General features: G+C 31.8%; 1 long non-coding RNA gene across 1 annotated transcript; it reads right to left on the reverse strand.

Annotated features, from left to right (window-relative positions):
- Nucleotides 1-3181: 3181 nt before the first annotated feature.
- On the reverse strand, nt 3182-6229 carry LOC142623316 (uncharacterized). The gene is made up of 3 exons (XR_012842106.1): nt 6092-6229; nt 3650-3857; nt 3182-3465 (listed from the first exon to the last, which is right to left on the reverse strand). It is a non-coding gene; the product is annotated as an uncharacterized LOC142623316 (long non-coding RNA).
- Nucleotides 6230-11167: the final 4938 nt, after the last annotated feature.

The raw sequence follows: 11167 nt of genomic DNA on the forward strand, positions 1-11167 counted from the left end.
ATTAGCTAGTAAAGAGAAGGATTGAATGCAATCAGTTGCTAGCAGGAATGGGGAGCTCAAATACATCTACTCCTACTTAGCTTGGAGGGTTTGTAGGAGTTGTAAGTGTAACGCACTGCAACTATTCTTGTTAGTGAATTAGTTGGTGTTATAGAACCTGGAGGGTTTTTTGTCTGTTTAGGCGTTTTTTAATTGTATGCACTTCGTGGTGTTTGGGTGTTTGTGATTGTTGGGATTTGTTGTTCAATTGTGTTCATCTATGCATGAATCATTTGGGTAATTAATTAATTAATACTGCTTAATTGTATAATTAGCTTAAAATTGGTATTAGTTGTACTTGGGGTTCAAAACCAATACATTCTCAAATATCGTTTTTCTTTGTTCAAAATTGTTTAAAACCTCTATTGTTTCAATAAAATAGAATAAAAAATTGACATCATCTCCCCCTAAATATTAAATTCTAATAAATGATACACTTACCTGCTTAAACAAAATGATGATATATAAAATAGCTTTTTATAATAAATAAATAAATAATTAAAGTTCCATAAGTTAATACATATTTGAAATTCAAATAATTACATCGGAGAATTTGTAATATGTTTTTTGTTTCCTTATAAATTTTTACTCCATAGTATAATTTAACCAAACCTATACTTGTTAACAGTCTTTTAATTAAATTATCACAGTTAATAATTATAAATGTTATTTTTAATTATATATTAAAAGTTTTTAGAGAGTGGTAGGCATAGATTGATTTTGTAAAAATTTTACTTTTGAGTTATTACATTACTTAAAAGAATAGCTAATAAGTCACCTGTTGGTGAGGATCGAATAACTATTACATTTCTCTCACCCTAGAATGTCATACGGTGGTATAAAATTTAGAACCTTCATTCGCACCTACCAAGAACTTTCTCAAGACTGCCAAAGTAGCAACAAAAGAAAAGAAAAAAGAGGGACGTAGTCCAGTACTGCTCATATTTCTTAATCTCTTTTGTACAGATTAGCCAATGAAATGATAACTTAGAAATATACACAGACAGAGAGAGGGAGAGAAAGAGAGAGAATAAAAATAAAATAAAAAAAGTTTCAAAGCACAAGCAATGAAGGCAAACGAATATAAATATATGTAATGGGCTATGGCACAAGTACAAAAAAATTATAATAACAAAGTCCTATCTTTGGATGACTCGGTTTTGATCCACAGAGAGAGAGGAGCGTTTGATAAACTCCAAGCAATCTGCAATAGCTTCGGCATAGAAAGAATTAGACCTCCCAAATGATCTCAGCCTACAGTGATCAGCTTGAACCATGTTGGGTACCTTGGTAACCAAACACCTAGTGCTGGTGGAGCTGTTGTTACTCCTCTTGATGTTGATGCTACTACCACTTCTTCTGTTTCTGCCAAAACCTCTCTTTAGCGATTTTAGAGCTTGCCCATAAGAACATCTCCATCTATCTAAGAGCTTGAACAAATAGATGAACCTTGCGCGTAATCTCTGAACTGAAAATCTTTTGGAGTTTAGCCTGAAACCTCTGCCTCCATTACATCTCATTCTCCTGCCGTTGCCAACCTCCTTGTAGCTCATATAAGTATAACCCATTTTTATAGACTCAAGTTTTGCACAAGCAAAAACCACTTTCTAGAGGCAATCTCTGTTCTGGGCTAATATAAATAAGGTTGAAGGATGACTTTTTGGATGTTTAAAACAAAGAAAGGAAGAGGTTTGGAGGGAAGGAACTTGGAAACTTGTGCCTTTTGGACTTTTGGAGTGTTTCTTTTGGACTTTTGGACGGTCTTGGGGTGGAATGATTGCAAATTATACTATATAGTTTTTGGAATAACTGGAATGTAGGGCCACACGGGGGACAGCGGAAAAAGAAAATCTCTTCAAATTAGGTGACTAAAGCAGCCCAATAATCAGACCAAATTGGCATCCAAAGACAAATTTATTTAATTTGGGGCCCCAACCAAGGAGTGGTTCTTTTGTATTATATGTAGAAGTAGTGGCACTAGTCGATAAAGCATGTTTAATTAAGGTGCGAATTTCTATTAATCTTTAATAGTTTTGACTTGTGAAATGCCTTTTCTTGGGGTAAAGTGGCTAACTTTTCAAATGAATGTGATGGGGATGCTTTTCCTTTTCTGTACTCCATTAGATGGAGCAGGAGAAGAACAAATTTTGCTTGTTTTTTTTATACTTATTTCAACAAATAATGTGTACACAGCGTAAACGTGATCAGAATTCAAAAATGTGTGCGTAACTACTGGGTTCATGTGCTAGATAATGATCCTCTTAACTAATGGTAATGGATTACATAGTTATTATTAGAAATGAAAGTTTTCAATGTTCAATTATTCAACCCAACGATAAGGGCATCTTATCTCTATCCAAGGTCAGCGACGTTGGTCATCAACTGCCCAATCCAAGATTTGTTGGCAAATGGGAAGTTGGTAACCCAGACGTTACCTATTTCAACCTTATGCGATATCATGGCATTTTAACACGTGGAAGCCAGATGATTTCTGTTTTACAACGCTTCATAATAATAAAGTTGCTAAATTATAATTGTTGGCAATAGAGATGAATACTTTTCCTTGCTGGGAACACACAAGGCACAAAAGTCAGTAACTTAGGTGTATAAGTGCAATACATTAAGTTCTTTGTTTAATTCCAACACATAATTGTATTGAATTTTCAATTGTCGTTGAAAATGGTAAAATATTTTGTATTTTATTGATCAATATAACCATGCATTTGAATTTAATTGAAAATTTCAATGTACACTTGAAGAATTGTGTCTAAATTTTTGTCATTGCTTTTAAATGACATACTCCAACTCAAACTTGAGTTAAGCTTAATTAATATAAATGGCTCCTAGTTAGGGAATCCGTGTGTTGTGGGAGGAGGGGGTCTTCCAAGAGATGATAGAGGGTTGTGGTTTAAGGGGTTTTCAGGTGCAATTTGTTTCACAAACAAGCCTTCAAGCCGAGTTGAGGGCTCTCAAATCCATCTCAACATCCTCATCAGACTACACTCTTTTTACGGACACATTGAAAGAGGAGTTGTAGAATGGTCCCTAACATAATAAAGTTGTAAAGGACATGTATACTTGGGTGACTCTTTTTTTGATATTTTAATAAAAAAGTTCATTACTTATCAAAATAAGAAAAGAAAAAACATAATGAAGTTGTTCTAAATAGTGAATCTTTTCTCAAAAACTATGATAATGGCATCACTGACAAAATGCCTCAAAACAACCATGGTACACAGACTACAGCCAAAAAATATATATATTGCACTACCTGAGTGCAGTAATAAACATGTCCTCTCTTGGCACCTCAGGTCCTTGGAGGTCATTTAAAAGCTAGTAATTCCTGTACAACTTGACTTATGGAAGTGCTAAGCCTTCTTGACCTCTCCTTTTGAACTGTACTAGTAGCAAGTAGCAACAATGATCCTGCACTTAGCATTAATGCGATTACTATATAGCCTAGGACTTGCTATGCTAAGATGCTCGGGTATCATATACAGTAAAGAATTTTCTTAGAAATAATAAAAAGTGCAGGGGAGGATATAGTTTGGTAAAGAATGCAACTGGACTGTGAATTATGAAACAAAAGATATGGTTCAGTTGAACATACTTATTAAAATTATGACCAGCTATTGCAGTTGAATAAACAATACGTGCCCAATCAAATACGTGCCCAATCAAAACCGTGAATTTTCTCCCTAACATCTTGTTCATAGTATGTTGCGGTCTGCTGATTTTTATTTGGTATGGTATCCCATTTGTTGACGACTATCAAGCACCCTTTCCCTTCCTTTCTTCCTTTCAGCAATTCTGCAATCCTAGTTCAGGAAATACAATTTAAAATAATTAAGAACTGATCACTGGTGGAAAATACCAGCCTGCATCTCACCTTATTAACAGACCAAAGAGCAGTAATTATAAGTTTGAGAAAATCAAGAGAGCAATCCATTCTCTCAAAATATGTCTTGAAGCTCGTGTTATCACTATCATTCATCTAAAATGAATTACTTTCTTTCAAACAATGATCTCAATTAATAAAACGTAGAGAATCCAGATATCTGCCACACCAAAGAGTTTTTCACGGAAAAAAAAAAAATAATAATAATAATAATAATAATAATAATAAAATAAAAATAAAAATAAAAATCAAGTGGACAGTATGATAAGACAGCCTCTACTAGATGTCATCTGCAAGACTACAACATTTTCAGCTACCATATCTGCTTTTCTCTCTCTATTTGTCTATTTGTTTGTTAAAACCCTACATTACAAGGTAAAACTAAAAACCCACTAACAGTGGATCATGTATATTTCAGCTGGTTTTTATTTACCATGAAAGAAATGAAGTGGACGAGGGAATATGTACAAGCAACAAAGAGAAACTAAACAACTTATGTACAAGAAGAAAGTGAATCTAAAAACAGCGGAATGGATTCCATTGGAGCAAATCCCCACACACATGACCAATCAAACAAAGTTGTCGTAAATAAAGCTAAGAGCTTATCCCCGGAAAGTATCAAATCTTCAAAAATGCGATTATTTCTCTCCCTCCAAATAATCCACATCACACAATGTGGTACCAAATTCCAAACATTTGAAGAATGCTTCCCCAACCAATTCCTCCAACCAGCCAATAAGTTGATAACCCTCTTATATCTGGAGTTGGCCAGACAGTTGAAGCTTGGAGAAAGCTTTTTGAAATGGAAATGGATCAGTATTACACACTTATTCACATGTAAAGCATTCTAAGCCCCTTTGAAACTGATTACTACTTACTTTAATTGTTATGATTAATTTGATTAGTTTAAAATATGTGAAAAATTGATAAATTAATCTACTTGATTCTGTATGTGACTACTAAGTCACGGGCCAAAAGAAAAAAAAAAAAGCTCAAATTTGTTAGACAAACTGTTTTCCTGTTTTTTGGTCAATGGAACTGGCTTGCAATCTGGCTTGCAATCTATGGCCAGGAGTACTAAAAGAAGGGTGAGTGTGATCCACATGCTTAATATAAATACAAATACAAATACAAATACACACACTTGAAACTGTGGTAGACTCTGTATATGATTTATATCAATCAAGGAGCCAGAAACTGTGTGGTAGACCCTCTTTATTTGAAAAAATGTTTCAAGAGGGGTCTTTGAAGTAGTTGGTGATTGGAAAAGCAATCCTCAATTCCATCTTTTCTCATTTTTCAATTCCAAAACATTTTACCGGAGCTTTCGTGTATTTTTGGTCTTGTGTTTGAATCCCAGGAAATCCTTGTTCGATTAATTTCATCTATTCCACATGCTTAAGGCACTAAGTCCTACACCCATATCAAGGTTGTTGGATGGGATTACACATGATGGGGGATGTTAGTGTGTGTTAAGCTTGCTAGACATGGCATTGGCAGCCCACTTATTAGGAAGCTTAGACAAAAAATATGGATTTTAGGGTGAGATGGGCAGGGGATGCACACCCCCACCCCCACCCCAACCCCACAACCTTAATTTAATTATGGACCAACTCCAACTGTTATTTATGTGAGGTGTAGACAGTTATTCTAGTTTTCAATAATAGAATCCTAAACTCAATTTATACATAAAGAGTAATCACGAAGCACGTCAAGGAAATCACAGTTCTTGTGTCACCCCAAACCCAAAGACAAGGCCATAAGACCACAAGTCACAGTAAAATTTAATGTTTAACTTAAACATAATAAACCTCAAACAACATCTATAATGTCAAAATTTTAATAAAAATATCAATCAATCCGTAAAGTGCGAATCGAATCAAATGGTTATCATGAAATATCAGTTTAATTGCATGCATTTACATTCATTGAGACAAAGAAATGAGTTTCTCCAATTAAATGAAAATCTCAATTGTTGCTGTTACTGTTACTGTTACTGTTACTGTTACTGTTACTACTACATTTCCTAGACACAGATCATGAGAAACCATTTCTTTGTGTACAGATTATCAGTTTGCTTTTGACACAGCATTAGCAATAAACCACTACCTTAATCACGTATTAACAGAGAACAGAAATCAAAATCCAACTCACCGATTGTGAACTGGAGGTAGAGTGATCTCGAGCGGCGTCGGAGTCTTGGAATTAGAATTCCTCGAGGTTCGGGAATTAAAATAAAGGAAAAGTGTTTTGGAAAGCGAGAGGCTGTGTTAATTTTTTCCTGAAAATTTTATATGGCAATAGTAATTAGTTTACACTAGCCGCGTGAGATGAGGCTAAAAAGTAGTAGGAAAAAAAAAATTATATATATCATTTTTATTTTAAGAATCTAATTTATAAATGAATAAATAAATTTAAAAATTAATAAAAAAATGACCCTACTTTTTAATAAATATTTTAGTAGAAGTTAGGGTTATATTTTTACCAGATTATTCTTTAATTTTGTTTTTACTTAAACATAAAAATATAAGGGTATTTTAGAAAGAAAAAAAATCTAGATTGTCCTTTAGTTTTTTTTTTTATTATATATATTTAGATTTGTTTTTGGATAAATGTAGGGAGTTTAACTTATTTTTCTATTTAAAAAAAAACAATAAATGTATAATTGTTTTGAAAAAATGGATTAGTGGAAGAGCGTTTCTATTTTGTAGGCAATATTTTAGTGCAAGTTAAACATGTACCAAACTATCATTTAGTTTTGTCTCTACTTAAACCTAAGAGTGTAGGGATATTTTGGAAAAAAAAATCCGGTCCAAACAAGTGAAGCCCCTTAAATAGTAGTACTAGCCTCTGAGTACGCGCGTGACTCTTTTATATTTTGGGTAAGGGTTAATTTAGAGCATTTATTATAATTTGGGATTACTACATTTTTCAATAAAAAAAAAATCTAGGGGTGTGATGAGTATTATGCGTTAGGAGGTGAAAAATGTAGTAATCCCAAATTATAATAAATGCTCTAAATTAATCTTTACCCAAAAAATAAAAGAGCATCTGCGCGTGCTCAAAGGCTAGTTTGTTAGTAAAGAATATTAAGTTTAAAAGATCAAGATTTATATTTTTTTTTACCAAAAAAATGGATCAAGATTTAGAGGGACAGCTCCAAAGTCCAAATGTCTCATCTGCAATAAATTCCAAAACACAATCAATTAAGAACTACTCACGCGTGTGCTCAGAGGCTAGTTTGTCAGTAAAGAATATTAAGTCTAAAAGATCAAGATTTTTTTTTTTTTTTTTTACCAAAAAAATGGTAAAAAAAAATATAAATCAAGATTTAGAGGGAAAACTCTAAAATCCAAACGTCTCATCTACAATAAATCCCAAAACACAATCAATTAAAAACTACTATTTTTCTTATAAGAGGATTACTAAAGTGACTTAAAAAGTGAATTTTTTTTAAACTTTTAATAGAGATGAGCTATCAATTTGTGTAAAGCCACCTTAAAGTATTCTTTTAAAAACAATTTTATGTTAACTTGAACTAAAATTTGTATATTAAGTCAATGCAATGTGAAGTATGACTCAATACAACAACTAAAAGAATAGATCTAAATTGACGGTGTGAATACATAATCCAAAGACAAACTTAAGCAGAAATAGAGAAACTTGAAATGATACAAAGTAACTCAAAAGGGGAATAACAGCACAAAAAGATTAGGGGCATTAAGCAAATGAATGCCCAATTTGCCCACAATTATAGCCGATTCTCATCCATGCCATGGTCATATCCTTCTTATTAGGGCTATCTCATCATTCTAATTAGGGCGATTCTTGACTGCCCTTGATGCCAATAAAGTAATCATATCTGCAAGTATCACATAACATAAAAAATCACCATTATAAGTTGACTTTATGCCATAAAAGAACATTTGTCATTTCCAATAAAACTTCAATTCCAGATATATTGAATCGCTCACACCTGTGCTCCTTCTTTTGGCTTTTCTCTCCCCATTTCTTCATGCCTGTCAAAAAAGATTAGATTTAGGAAAGGATTATAGTTATCTGACTCTACCATGAAAGAGTCAAATGACTGTCATCTTATCTCATACTAATATTTTTCCTATACACTACCCACATTAAAGAGTTCAAATCAAACACAAACAAATAATACCAAAAATTTTTTTGTGGAAGTTCATTTTTTTTTATTGAAATGGATTTAAGATTGTTTACGTTCATGGCTAACACAACAACAAAATACAATGAACATTTATAGCAGTACATTAATCCTGAATTCAGCCAATTGATGAGACATTCTAGAAAAAATGACTCAAGAAAAAATGTATGAAGTGATGGCATAATGTGATCAGGACCATCAGACACTCTTGAATAATAACAACAACAAAAAAGTTCTGAATTATAATTACTGCAAATTGAAAGGTGTACCGATACCCTTAATAATGCTTCTAGCAAACAAAGTATCATAATCTTCTAAAACCCACAGCCGCAATCTATCTGTCCCGACCTTCCTATTGAGGACCAACAATGACATCAAAACTGGTATCAGTTTATGAACAGGATTTGAAAAAACTGTGAAGACTTAACAAAGTGAGAGTGAAAGATGGTAGAAGAAGAAACTGAAGGAGAAGGATAATATTGTGGTGGATGTGAGAACGTGGTTTTTTTTTTTTTTTTTTTTTTTTTTTTTTTTTTGAGAACGAACATGGTTTTAATAGGTGTGGCAATCCGATTTTTACAACTACCTTAAGTTATCTTTCTTTTTGAAACATAAGATATATTTGAAAGTAGGGTTTTTTTTGGATAAATTTGAAAGCGGTTTTTCTTTTTAGGGAAAAGTTTTTTTTTTTTTTTTTATAGAAGTTGAACGTGGGTTTGAATGTGGTATTTGAAAGTTTTTAGATTTCTTTTGGATATGATTGATTTTTACTTTTTAGTAATTTTTTTCTTCAAAAAAAAAAGAGATTTAAGGGAAAAAAAAATGTGAGATGAGATTAAGGGAAACCCGGGTATTGAAAAAAAAAAAAAAAAAGTTCAGTTTTATTTTATTTTTTATTTTTTTTATGCAAAGAAATAAACAGTTAAGTCTTGATAAAGGAAGAAAAAAAAAAACTGAAGAAAGAAAATTGAAAACGTGGAGTAATGCTTGGAGTTAAACGTGAAATTTGTTTCTGAATAAGTGGGTTAGTGGGAGAGTAATCCTATTTTGTAGGCAATGTTTTAGTGGGAGTTAAAAATGTATTTTTACTTTGTTGTCCTTTAGTTCTGTCTCTACTTAAACCTAGGGACATAAGGGTATTTTGGAACAAAAAAAAATCCACTCCAAACAGGTGCAGCCGCTTAAATAGTAGTATAGATAAATAATCAACAAATATTTATAGAATGATATTAGTCATCAATATATAAATAAATATATATATATATATATATAGACTGGTTTTAAGGTTTGATTTTTTAACTAAGAAAAATAAATAAATAAATAAATAGATGAGTTTGAAATGAGTTTGGATTCATTAATTAATATATGTAGAACAAATTTAAGATTAAATTACTAGTAAAATTTAATAGAATTTGGTATGAAATAGATGAGTTTGAAATGAGATGGATTTAAAATTGGCATGTTAGTGGCTAGAGAGGAATTATCATTAAAGCATTCTTATTGACAATTGTAAATGGGAGATGTAAGGGATATTTAACATCAAGGCACAAAAAGAGTCCAGCATTCGGACTTGTAGAATTTGAGAATTGCAAATTTTTTATAAATGTGATACAGTATTATCCTACATTATAATATATTTTAATTCCAAAATATCACTGTAGCACTGTAGCAGCAACACAAAAATTATATATTATATTATTTTATTGAGTAGAATAAGAAAATAAAAGTTGAAATATTAGTTGTATTGTAAAATAGTATAGTATAACTGATAACATAATTTTTTAAGATGGTAAAATAAAATAAAATGAAAATTGTGGATGCAAATGCTGTTATTATTATCTACAACATTTTAAATTGAAAGACACTCCTTATTGTTGGAAAAAATGGAGGTTTGTCGGTCTCTCCAAGTTGCACATCTTTCCTTGATGCCAGTGAGTACAGTGATGTGATCAAAGCCTTAATTTTTCGCTGAGCGTTCCTATCAATACTTTTAAAAATGTTACGATTTAACGTCTTAAAAAGTCACTTTATCAATTTTAACAACTTATTTTATGATACATCTAATATTAAAGTTTTTATTTTTTTTTACTATTTCATTTAAAATAATATAAACTACCCATTAAAATAATAAAAAATAACTACACAAACCACTTTTTCCACCACAAGTATTAAAATATATATATATTTTTTTTAAAGATTGGAGCTACAGTATGAAAGCTCACTGTAGATTAGATTGTATTTTTTTTAAAAAAATTTTGCATGTTTGTTATAGCTTGCTTTTTTATGCTTTTTACAAACTTGACGTTAAAATTTAGCATTTAGCATTCTTAATGAGAATGCTCTTAAGCTTTGCCTCCAACAATGCTTACTGAATTTTGTCATGTTAGTGTACGTTTGGCTTTAGCTTAAAAAACCGGTTTATTTTACTATTTTGCTTATTTTGCTAATATTTATGAGTCTCATTACATTTTTTAATACTATTCATTCTACTGTATTATTTTAACTAACTTTTACCTTTATCTACAGTACTTTCAGTAAAAAAATTTCACTTTCAGCAAAATAAGCAAATTCTAAACACACCCTTAATATGCTCTAATGCTGTTACACTTTACGCCCTACAAACATGTTGGTTCCCTCGTTCATCTTAGCTTCATAAATCATAAGCATGACCGCTTCTTTTTTATTTTTATTTTTTACTAATTCTCTTCCCATCAGTCTTTGATAATCAGCTGCCAGTTCCTGAAAACTTCCCTCATCCATCCCATCTTGGTTTCGAGAGACTCCTGTTGATAAGAGCAAAAAGCTTCATGGTACCTGAATGGAAAACTTCCCTCATCCCATCTATGCATCTATTTGAAATCATAAATGTATAATTAGAGCTTAAAAGGTGAATCTCAAGTCACAAAACAACTATTTTTTAAATCAAAACCCAAGGGAGCTTTAGATAATAAGAGCATATGCATTGGCCTTCAGGCTCTAAAAGCAGTGACTAGACTAGACAATGCCATAGATCGGGGACCTAAAACATAACACCCTTCCTAAACAAAACGCAAGAGAAA

This window comes from Castanea sativa, chromosome 2 (assembly GCF_040712315.1).
Source record: "Castanea sativa cultivar Marrone di Chiusa Pesio chromosome 2, ASM4071231v1".
Taxonomy (NCBI): Eukaryota; Viridiplantae; Streptophyta; class Magnoliopsida; order Fagales; family Fagaceae; genus Castanea; species Castanea sativa.